This window comes from Pongo pygmaeus, chromosome X (assembly GCF_028885625.2).
Source record: "Pongo pygmaeus isolate AG05252 chromosome X, NHGRI_mPonPyg2-v2.0_pri, whole genome shotgun sequence".
In the NCBI taxonomy this organism is placed as follows: Eukaryota; Metazoa; Chordata; class Mammalia; order Primates; family Hominidae; genus Pongo; species Pongo pygmaeus.
Window position 1 is genome coordinate 43,615,795 of NC_072396.2, and position 11,036 is coordinate 43,626,830.

Genomic DNA, 11,036 nt, shown 5'->3' on the forward strand with positions numbered 1-11,036 from the left:
CATTACAAATCAATGGGAAAACACAGACTAATCTATACATTTTGCTAGGACAACCGGAAATTTAAAAATTCTAGTGAATAAAATTGAGACTTACCCTCCCCCAAACTTGTTTAAAATGTCAATTAATTTAGACATAATTATAGAACCTAATGGAAGTAAAATAGCCAGACAGAACCAGAACAGATGCTACATGAATCGGAACGGCCTTTTTATTTTCCACTTCCCCTAAATTTACAAAGTATGAACACCTGCCAGACACCTCAGAGCAGAAAATGGCTGAATTCTTACTGGGTTCCTGTCCTGTTATATGCGTACTTATATCACTAGTCCAGAGGACTTTCATTAGCACCCTAGTGCTTCTGTTTAGGAAATAGTCTCTCTCTCTCTCACACACACACACACACACAAACACACACACACACACACACATGATTGGTCTGCTTTCATAAAATTATAATCAGCAAGATCTAATCCAATCCCTTGTCTAGTGTGAGGAGGAATAATTACAGTCCAGATCAACACCTTTATCTCTATCTTGCTATAAACCTGTCTCTCCATAGACCTCCTCCTAACCCTAGTTTAATATCCTTTTACTTCAATGAACTTGGACACTACATATAATCTAAAGGCCATAATTTCAAATTCTTTCCTCACAGTTATTTATAAAAAATAACAACTAAGTGTGTTGAAAACTTTACAATATAATTAAAAATAAATTCCAAATGGAATAAAACCCAAAATGTGAAAAAACAAACTAATATTTCAAAATTACTTATGAAAATACACATGTGACTTTGGGTTTGAGATTTATTAAGCTAGAAACAAAACATCTTCACAAGGCAAAACATTGATACATTTTTACTAAATTAACTTTTTTTTTTATAAATCAGAATACCATTAGATAAGTGGAAAGATTAGAGATAAGGCACAGCCTGGGAGAATATATTTGCAATGCACGCAAATAGCAAAGTATTAGCTTCCAGAATGTATAATTATGCCTACAAATCAATAAATAACACAAATAACTCAATATCTAAATGAGCAAAGAATGTGAACAAGCAGTTAAGAGGAAACTAAAATTGCCAATACATTTTTAAAAATCCTCTCCCTTGCTAGAAATCAGGAAAATGAGAATTTAGAAAACAGTGATACATCATGTCAGAGTTATCTGGTTAGCAAAAAATAATATTTCACAATATTTGTGGATGAAGATGTAAGGAAACGATAATTTTAGTACACCATCAGTGGGAGCTTAAATTGATAACACTAATTTGGGAAGTAATTTAGCAATGGTTAGAAAAGTTGAAGATGCGTATCCTACAACCCAGTAATTTCACTTCTAATTGTTTTCTAGTAAACACTTATGTCAGGAATTGAATATTTTCATGTTTTTGCACTGTTTGACTTCCTGAGGAGAGAAAATTGACTTGCTAGAGAAAGCCTCCTTAACCTCAGACCCATTGGCTCCTCAAATTCCTAGGGTATTAGATTGAAGCCATCTGCTCCTTTTCAAAAGATAAAACATCTCCCTGGTGCCATGAAAACATCTCAGGGGTTATAAACCTGAGGACAGAGATTTTTGTCTTATCTTCCTCCTGAAGACATTTATTTACATTTCAAAATCTGGAGACCTTCCCCTTCTTTTGTCCAAGAAGAAATTGTTTATATTAGGGAGATTGCAGTCCCCCTCTGGGGATGGGGTATAATGTCTATATAAGTTCCCAGATTCATATTTTTGGGTTCCTCACCTACAGTACAGGACATGGTATCAGTAGGATGACACCTGGCTCTCATCGCATCACCTTAGAATAAGGAAGATTTGTGCCAAAGGGAAACCAATGAGGTTATTGCTGTAAATAATCATAATCTACCTTGTTCCAGAAATCTTGAGTTTAGTTTTAGGATAATATGAATACATATAAATATTAAAAATGTATTGATTTGCACATGTGCACAAGGAGAATGCAAGGAAATTTTTTCTAACATTGTTTATAAGAAAAATTGTATAAATATAAAATGCCCATTCAGAGGAGACTTGATAGATTTTCTTAAATTCAGATAATAAATACATACAGCAAGAAAATCAATAGATTTAAGTTCTAAGTATAAATATTAGTAAACCATAAAAATGTAATACTTATTAAAAAAGAAAATTGTGAAACAATACATACAATATGATAAAATTTATTTCAAATTAAAAAAAGTCAAATGTCTATCAGCTACTGATAATTAAACAAATTGTAGTTCACTATTCCATGGCATTGTACAGGAGGAAAAATAAATTTCTCTCTATCTGTTCTGAGTTCTTAGCTGGAACCCTGTAACAAAAGACAGATTAACAAGAGAAAAACAAACAGAAGTTTACTAACATGTATACCACATATATATATGTAAACTAAAAGTCCTAAGCCCTCCACCAACTGCACAGACCCTCCCTTGGCCAAGGGGACCCCAAAGAAACCTTAAAAACTGAGTTCCCAGCTGTGATGGGAAGGGAGGTCAGACACGCCTCATTATACACCCTCCCTTTTGGAGTTTAGGCACAACTGACTAGCACTAATGTTAAAACAGAGATCATAAGAATGACAAAAGAGACTCTGTGGCAATAAGATACTAAATTATAAACAAGACCTAAAGCCATATAAGGCAAGGGTTAAGTCACATCTGAAGGCCATCAATCTTGCTACATAGCATCCTTAACTTAAAACAGTCCTTTCTGTTGACTCAAAGTGTTAGACAGAGCCTTACTCTTTTAACCAAATGCAAATTAAAGAACCTCTGAGTCCACCTACAACCTGTAAGGTCCTGCTTCAAGTTATCCCAACTTTTTGGGCCAAATCAATGTATATCTTCCATATATTGCTTTGTGCCTTTGCCTATAACTCCTGCCTCCCTGAAATGTATAAAACCAAACTATAATCCGACCACGTTGGGTATACTTTATCAGGATTCCTTGAGACTGTTTCCTCAAGCTGTGTTCACTCCTGTTGGCTCAGAATAAACCCTTTGAGAGTCTGGCTTTTCCATTAACATATACATAGGAAATATGCAAGGAATTAGTACTTTTCAAAACAGTGGCTTAGAGTTCAGGCTTAAATACCACCTTCTGTTGAAACAAAGAAAGAAGGATATTGGAAGGTGAGGAGGAGTTATGAAGATATGACCAGGAAAAGTGTCCTTATCTCCAAAGACACAGGGAGAACGAGAAGAATCTAAACACACAGGCCTTGCTAAATTTTCCCCAGCTCATATCCTTTCGTCCTATTATAATTCTCTATGACTTTCCACTCTTTATCAAACTTACCATTAAAAACACTCAAGTTTGACCACTTCTTTTGATCTTCATTTACTTATGAAGGCTCTTATGTCATGTAAAACCTATATTAAATAAATGGGTATACTTTTCTCTTGTTAATCTGTCTTTTATTATAGGAGCCCCAGCCAAGAACTCAGAAGAGTAGAAGGAAAATATATTTTTCCTCCTCTACACTTACCTGGAATCAATTTGAAAATTTATATTCTTTGAGAAAATCAACCATTTTATGCAGAATCACAAATGTATTTATATGGAGATGAGCAAATTAATGTCATACAATTCTTTTAATTTCCTTGGTATCTGTGGTTATTTCTCTATTATATGTATTTTTTATTTAGAGTATTTGTACTTTCTCCCTTTCTTCCTTGATTAAGTTAATTAATGATTGTTATAGCCATTTCACTGTAACCCACAGGTATTTAGTTCTGCTCTTTCCAGGGCATATGGAAGACCATACCTTTCATATGATTAGTTCTAGGCAACAATCAGGTAGCAGTAGGGAGAGGGGCATGTGTCACATCCAGGCTGAGGGTGAAAAGTCCTGAAATCTTCCAGAGTTTCTTCCTTACTTGCAGTGAGCATGGAGGGCATGTGTTGATAGAGCAGAACCCCAAGTCAAAGAAAACTGAGTTGCTGAGTTACTGTATGAAAAAAAAAGCTGCCTTGGAGAGTCTTTTAACCCACAGTAGACTTTGAGTGCATGAGAAATAAAATTTATGTGATAAGCCACTAACACTTAGGGATTGTTTACAATTAAAGTTGAAGCTCAGTTTATTCTGACTAATACGGTGATGTTATTCCTTTTATTGACATTTCTAAATAATTGGCTCTTTGATTTATTTTTTAAATCTAGCAGATTTGTTTTTACTTAATTTCCTTTCTCCTTACCTTAGATTTAATATGTTCTTTTCCTAACTTACTGAGTTTAATTTATATTTATTTTTCTTGATTATTATAATAAGTATTTGGGGCTAAGATTTTTATTCTGAGCAATGCTTTAATTTTTATCTGATATATAGCATTTATATAATGGTATGCATTTATTTTTGGGCTGATAGTTTTCCCTCTTATATTGGTTGTTGGGAAAAAAAGTTGTATTTCACTTTAATTTAGAGGTGAATTTTTTTCATTTTACTTTTGTTGTCAACTTCCACTTCTGTTTTATTGTGGTCAGAAAATATTTTCTGCTTCTTCTATAAATATCAAAGCAAATGAAAATTGTGTATCATATTGTTCAAATCTTCTGCTTGTTTCCTGCTTGTTCTAATTTGACATGCATAAAAGATTGACTCTTCAAATTGTAGATTATTTTCTTACAAGGACACATGAGTCATTTACCAAAATTTACCATTTAACGTATTTCAAAGGAATAAAATTATTCAGAGTACATTTCTTATGACAATGGAAGCAAGCTAGATATTATTTTTAAAAAGATAACCAGAAAATTCCCATGTTTCAAAATTTAAAAACACACCTTTAAATAGACAATAGGTCAGAGAAGAAATAATAATATAAATTATGAAATATTCCAAATTGAATAATAATTAAAACACAAGCTGTCATAGCTTATGGAATGCATTTAAAGTTGTATATGTAACGGAATTTGTAACCTTAAATGCAAATATTTTTCTTATTCCTTGGGATATGTGAAAAAGTAATTAACCTTATTCATTATTAAATATGCAAATTAGGCCAGGCCTGGTGGCTTATGACTATAATCTTAGCATTTTGGGAGGCCGAGGTGGTAGGATTGCTTGAGCCCAGGAGTTTGAGATCAGCTTGTACAATATAGTGAGAGTCTCCACAGAAAAATAAAAAATAAAAAATTAGCTGGGTATGGTGGTGCATGCCTGTAGTCCCAGCTTCTCTGGAGGCTGAGGCAGGAGGATGGCTTGGGCCCAGGAGATTGAGGCTGCAGTGAGCCATGATCATGCACTCCAACCTGTGCAACAGAGTGAGACCCTGTCTCAAAAAAAATTAAAAATAAAAATGCAAATTAAAAAGTCACAATGAGATATCACAACATACTTACTAGAATGGCTAACATTAAGAAGAATGAAAATGTCAACCATTTAAAGGATTTGGAACAGCTACAACCTCATATATCATGGGCACTACTGTAAATTGGTACAACTACTTCTGAAAATTGGGAGTTTTACTATTTACTGCATATCCTATAAAAATAATTTTTAGATATATGCCCAAAGAAATACATATCTATGTGCATCAAAAGTCATGTGTAAGACTGTTCATAGACACATCATTCATAATAGCCAAACACAAAAAATCACTCAGAATTAGTAGAGTGGATAAATGAATTGAGTATATTCACGTAAAATATAGCAATAAAAATTAATGAACTATTGCTATGTGCAATGATAGTGATGAATTGTCCACATAAATATAATGTTGGGCAAAATAGCCAGACGTAAAAGAGCACATACTGCATGCTTCCATTTATATAAAATTCACACAGGAAATTAACATGGGGTTAAGAAACAAGATATTGGTTACATCTGGGAGGAGAGTGGGGTTTGCACTTAGGAGGGAACACAGGGATCACTTGCGGAATGCTGGTAATGTTTTAGTTCTTATTTGGATGGTAACTCATATTATTATTTTGTGAGCTGAAAACCTGTGATTTGTGCCATTTATTTCACGTATTTTATATTTCTTTAAAAATGTTAAGCAATTGAATTGGAAATTACTATTTTGTTATATATGTCAGATACAAAAAGGTAATATTGATCTGAACCAAATTTGAGTTGCAGAGACAGAGCAAAAGAATGCTTAGGCTGAAAAAAGGAACAATTTGAATTTGCAAGCTCTGACTGCATTAGCTCCTGGAACTGTATTTTGAATGATAATGTGCTACATGATCCTTCTTCCAAATAATTCAGTTTTAGTCACATTAAAGATTTGCTCTTTTATTTAACCTCCTTCTGTAATTTTACTTTTACTGATCCTGCTAATTGCATAAGCTAACTTTCTCCTGCATCCTGAAACATCTTTGGTCTACTCTCAAAATGTATTAAGAATACAACAAGGTCTCACCCTCTCCACCCCAGTTTGCCTGGTCAAAGACACTTTATCTCTCCCCTAAAGAGATAGCATATACTCCTAAGTCTCTCTGCTTTCCCACTCCCCTCTGGTCTAGCCTACACAAAGAAGCCAGAGGGATTCCAGTAAAGGTAAGTTAGATAAAGTTACTATTCTACTCAAAACCAGAGGGATAACCATTAAAGGTAAGTCAGATAAAGTTACTGTTATACTCAAAACATTCCAACGGCTTCTCATTCACTAAAAGTCAGGTTTGAAACCTTTACCCTAACTTACAAGACCATACAAATATCTGACCCCATATCTTACCCTTCTGCTCTCACTAACGCTATTTTAACATCACTGGTTTCTTTTCTACTCCTGTAAAGTGATTAGCAAAATTCTACCTCAGAGTCTTTGCACTTGATGTTCCTCCTACCTATTATTCTCTTTCCACAGATGGCCATTTTGCTTACACTTTTTTTCTGGATTCTGCCCAAATGTCACCTCCACAGAGGTCTTGCTTGACCACTCTATCTAAACTATTGCACTCCCTCACACACAAATCACCCACTGCTCCTTTTCCCTGCTTTATTTTGTTTCTTCACAGTATTTATTACTATATAGCATTATATTATAAATCTTAATTATTTAGATTTCTGTTTCCTGTACTAGAATGTAATTTCTATGAGACCATGGAATTTTTCCCGTTCCAACTTATATCTTCAGCGTGTAGAATAATACTGGGAAGAAAGTAGGACTCAATAAATAAGTATTGAATGAATGAATAGCTGAATGATAGAATAAGTGTTAATGTGAGTGGTTAGACTGTGATACAAACGAAACTGGCCCAATTGTCTTATCTTAGTTTCTTCCTCAGGAAACTGACCCTCAGACAAGAAACTGAAACCCACCGGATCACTGCATCCAGACAATGAGATGCCAGACCCCTCATTCATCATGATTGCTTCCTTACCTCTCCCTATTTCCTGTTTTCCCACATGTAGTTACATGCCTTACCGGCTATGTAAACCCCCAATTTTAGCTGGTTTGAAGAAATAGATTTGAGGCTTGGCTCCCATCTCTCTGCTTTACATCACCCAAATAGAAAGCCTTCTTCCCTGGCAATACTCATTGTCTCAGTGATTTACTTTCTGTGCAGTGAGCCATGGGACCTAGACCAACCCCCTGGTGTTTTTGTAACACAAATTTGGCAGATGTATTTTCTAAAATAATCTATTGAATCAACACGGCTCATTTCACACCAGGAGTAGATCATTTTTTAACAACCCCTTCCTTTATATGATAACATTATTGCAGTAATAACTATGCAATAATACATAATAATGACCATTTTCTTGATTTGGTCTTTAGTTTTAATACAAAGAATTAAAAATTAAGAAGATGAATATATTTTAATTTTAATGATATTATTTAAATTCAATAAAATGATTTCATCTATAAACTAAATTTCAGATTTACCAAAAATACCTCTCCTTACAATTCACATCCTGTTTCATCATTTTAAAGTTTAAACACAAATGAAAATTCTAAGTGTTTACAGAGATCAACAGAAATAGCAGAATTAAAGTAACTCAAGCTCTCTTTATTTTTATAATCATCATGCTATCATTGTTTATTTCAAATCTATTATATACACACAATAATGTGTAATAACACAGGGATTAGAGACGGAAACTGTGCTGAAGTGAGCTTGAATGATTCTGAACCATTATGGACTTATTCTTGAGAGGAGTGTGGAGCTGATTCAGCATGTGTTGAGGACCCATCATATAAATGGGAGTTCTCTAAAGTAATTTTCATTAATTTGAATACAAAATTTATTAAAGAAATGTTACCAAAATGTGCTAATTTGAAGTGTATATATAAATTATTGGAGCCTAACAATAAGCATAGTAATTGTTTAGAACTTAGACCAATAAAATATTTTGAGGGAAGAGAGGAATATTTAATCACTGACATTGTGTAATGTTGTTGACAAAAGGTGAAACAAAAAACCTTGTCTAAGAAAGAAGAAAAAAGGCTGGGTATGGTGGCTCATGCCTGTAATCCCAACACTTTGGAAGGCCAAGGGCGGATTACCTGAGGTCAGAAGTTCGAGACCAGCCTGGCCAATGTGATGAAACCCTGGCTCTACTAAAAATACAAAAATTAGCCAAAGGTAGTGGCGTGCACCTGTAATCCCAGCTACTCAGGAAGCTAAGGCAGGAGAATTGTTTGAACCCAGGAGGCGGAGGTTGCAGTGAGCCAAGATCATGTCATTGCACTCCAGCCTGGGGGCAACAAAAGCGAAACTCCATCTCAAAAAAGAGAAGAAAAAATGAAAATTGAGATTTTAATGTTATACATACATAGAAAATAATACATAGAAAAAAAGTTATAATACATAGAAAAATAGAAGGATAACTTAAATTACTCCGTGAAGAAACAATCAGACAAATCAAGCATGGATAATATTCTATAGAATAACTGGCCTAAAATCTTCAACAATCAATGTCATAAAAGTGAGGATGGGGAGAGGCATAATAGCTAAATGCAAAGCATAAATTGGATCGGACCCTCATTTGAAAAAAGAAAACCATAGAAGACATTATTGAGATACTTGGGGCAATGTTAATATGTACTGAATATCTGACAACATTATTAAATTATTGTTAATATTTGTGGGAAATTGTTTATCAATACTAGTAACCAAAATTCCAAATTTTTAAATTAGACAGAATTTATTCCCTATTTATTGGCAATGATTAAAAAGAATTCTAGGCCACGTGCAGTGGCTCACGCCTGTAATCCCAGCACTTTGTGAGGCCAAAGCAGGAGAATTGTTTGAGGCTAGGAGTTTGAGACCAGCCTGGACAACATAGTGAGACCTCCTCTCTACAAAATGTTTTTTAAAAAATTAGCTAGGAGTGGCGGCATACCTATAGTCCCAGCTGCTTGGGAGGCTGAGGCAGAAGGATCCGTTGAGACCAGAAGTTCAAGGTTGCAGTGAGTTAGGATCGCGCCACTGCACTCCAGCTTGGGCAACAGAGCAATATCCCATCTCTTAAAAAAAAAAAAAAAAAAAAAAAAGAAGAAGTGTAAGAGTTCTAAATTATAAAGAATTTAGCATTCTAAAACTTGAAAAAGAATTTTAATTCTAAAGGATTAAAAAGAGTTTTGGTGGTATAGCAAAATGACTCTGCAAGGGAATGAGCTGCTAGTACATATGAATAATAACTGTCCACTTAAACCACTTCCAGAAACTGAAAATAGTCATGGATATAAACATGGAAACAACCTCATGATAACCATTCTGTATTTACAAAATCAAACTTATTCAACACGGTATTAGTTAAATAGGAGACATGTGTAGCCATCAAAAATGATAATACAGGCATATTTTTATTAAGAAGGATAGAATTTCATTATATATCAATAAGGTAAGACAGTGGGTTACAAATAGTGCATAGCATTTGAGCCCATTTTATCATATATTTATTGACAAGTATATGCTCAAGAATAGAATAATATAAAATAGAAACTGCATATTTGAGTAGCAGAATTGCATTTGGCTTATTTTTGCTTCTCTGTATCTTTGAAATTTTTAACATAGCATATATTTTCATAAAATGAAATTATCTGAAGTAATTAACTTCTTTTTAAAAGTCATTATTTCGGTTTCTAGGCATTTTAAAACATTAGTTAATTGAAAATGGAAATGGAAGTCTGAGACCCTGGCAGTTTGTAGGAAAGGCTAGTGGCCACTGCTGCAGTGGTTCTTGTCCCAGTGCACAGCAGAGATGGCGGCTTTGGTGCTGGCAGAGCAAGTCGTAGTGTGTCACCCCCACATTTCTGGGGATCTGTAAGTCCTACCTGGCTCATGGTGGGGTGAGGAACCCACACTTGCCAAGGCTGAAGGGCAGGAGTGAACACAGTCCCCTTAGAAATTTAAACCTTCTCTCAGAAGTGTGCAGTAAAACTAAAGAAGACAAACAACCAAGGGTAATCTAAAATTGTGATTGGCTCACTAATAATCCCAGGACAAAATGAGAGGTCATTAATCAAGAATAAGTGAAACTGCTATAAAGATGTTTGATATGAAGGCTTGGGATGAATATGTTGTATAATGGGCTGCAAAGGACCCATATGGTTTTCTTACAAAAGATATTTTGGCCTTTACTCCACTGTTACTAGCAGGTGCTGTACTGTTTTGGAAATTGGCCAAGATGATTGAGGCCAGTGAAAGGAGCAAAAGAAGAAACAAAAACATCAAGAAAATATTGCAAAAGCTAAACAACTATAAAAGGACTGAAAAAATGTGCAGGCTCTACAATCAAAAGAAAATAATTTGGAAAATTATGCAGCCTTGGAAAGACCTATTAAGATTTCTTCTTTCGATTTCATAGCAGTCTTATTTAGCAAACAAAATCTGACCATATGGAAGAACTGTGTTAGTTCTAACCTATTACTATAGCAACTTCTAGGCTTGGGTATAGAAGTTTGTTGGTATCTATTGACAATTCTTGTAAATTAGCACTTATTATGGTACAAATTATTTATAACTGACTTAGTCATTTACCATTTTGCAGCTTTTGTACTGAAATGAAAATGTCTTTTGGAGAAAAATGACTTTTGATTATGAACTCTATTCAAATAATGGTTTAAAATGGGGTCCTGT

General features: G+C 34.3%; 1 pseudogene; it reads left to right on the forward strand.

Moving 5' to 3' along the window:
• Positions 1 to 10,446: 10,446 nt before the first annotated feature.
• LOC129025455 (small integral membrane protein 15-like) lies at positions 10,447 to 10,670 on the forward strand (annotated as a pseudogene).
• Positions 10,671 to 11,036: the final 366 nt, after the last annotated feature.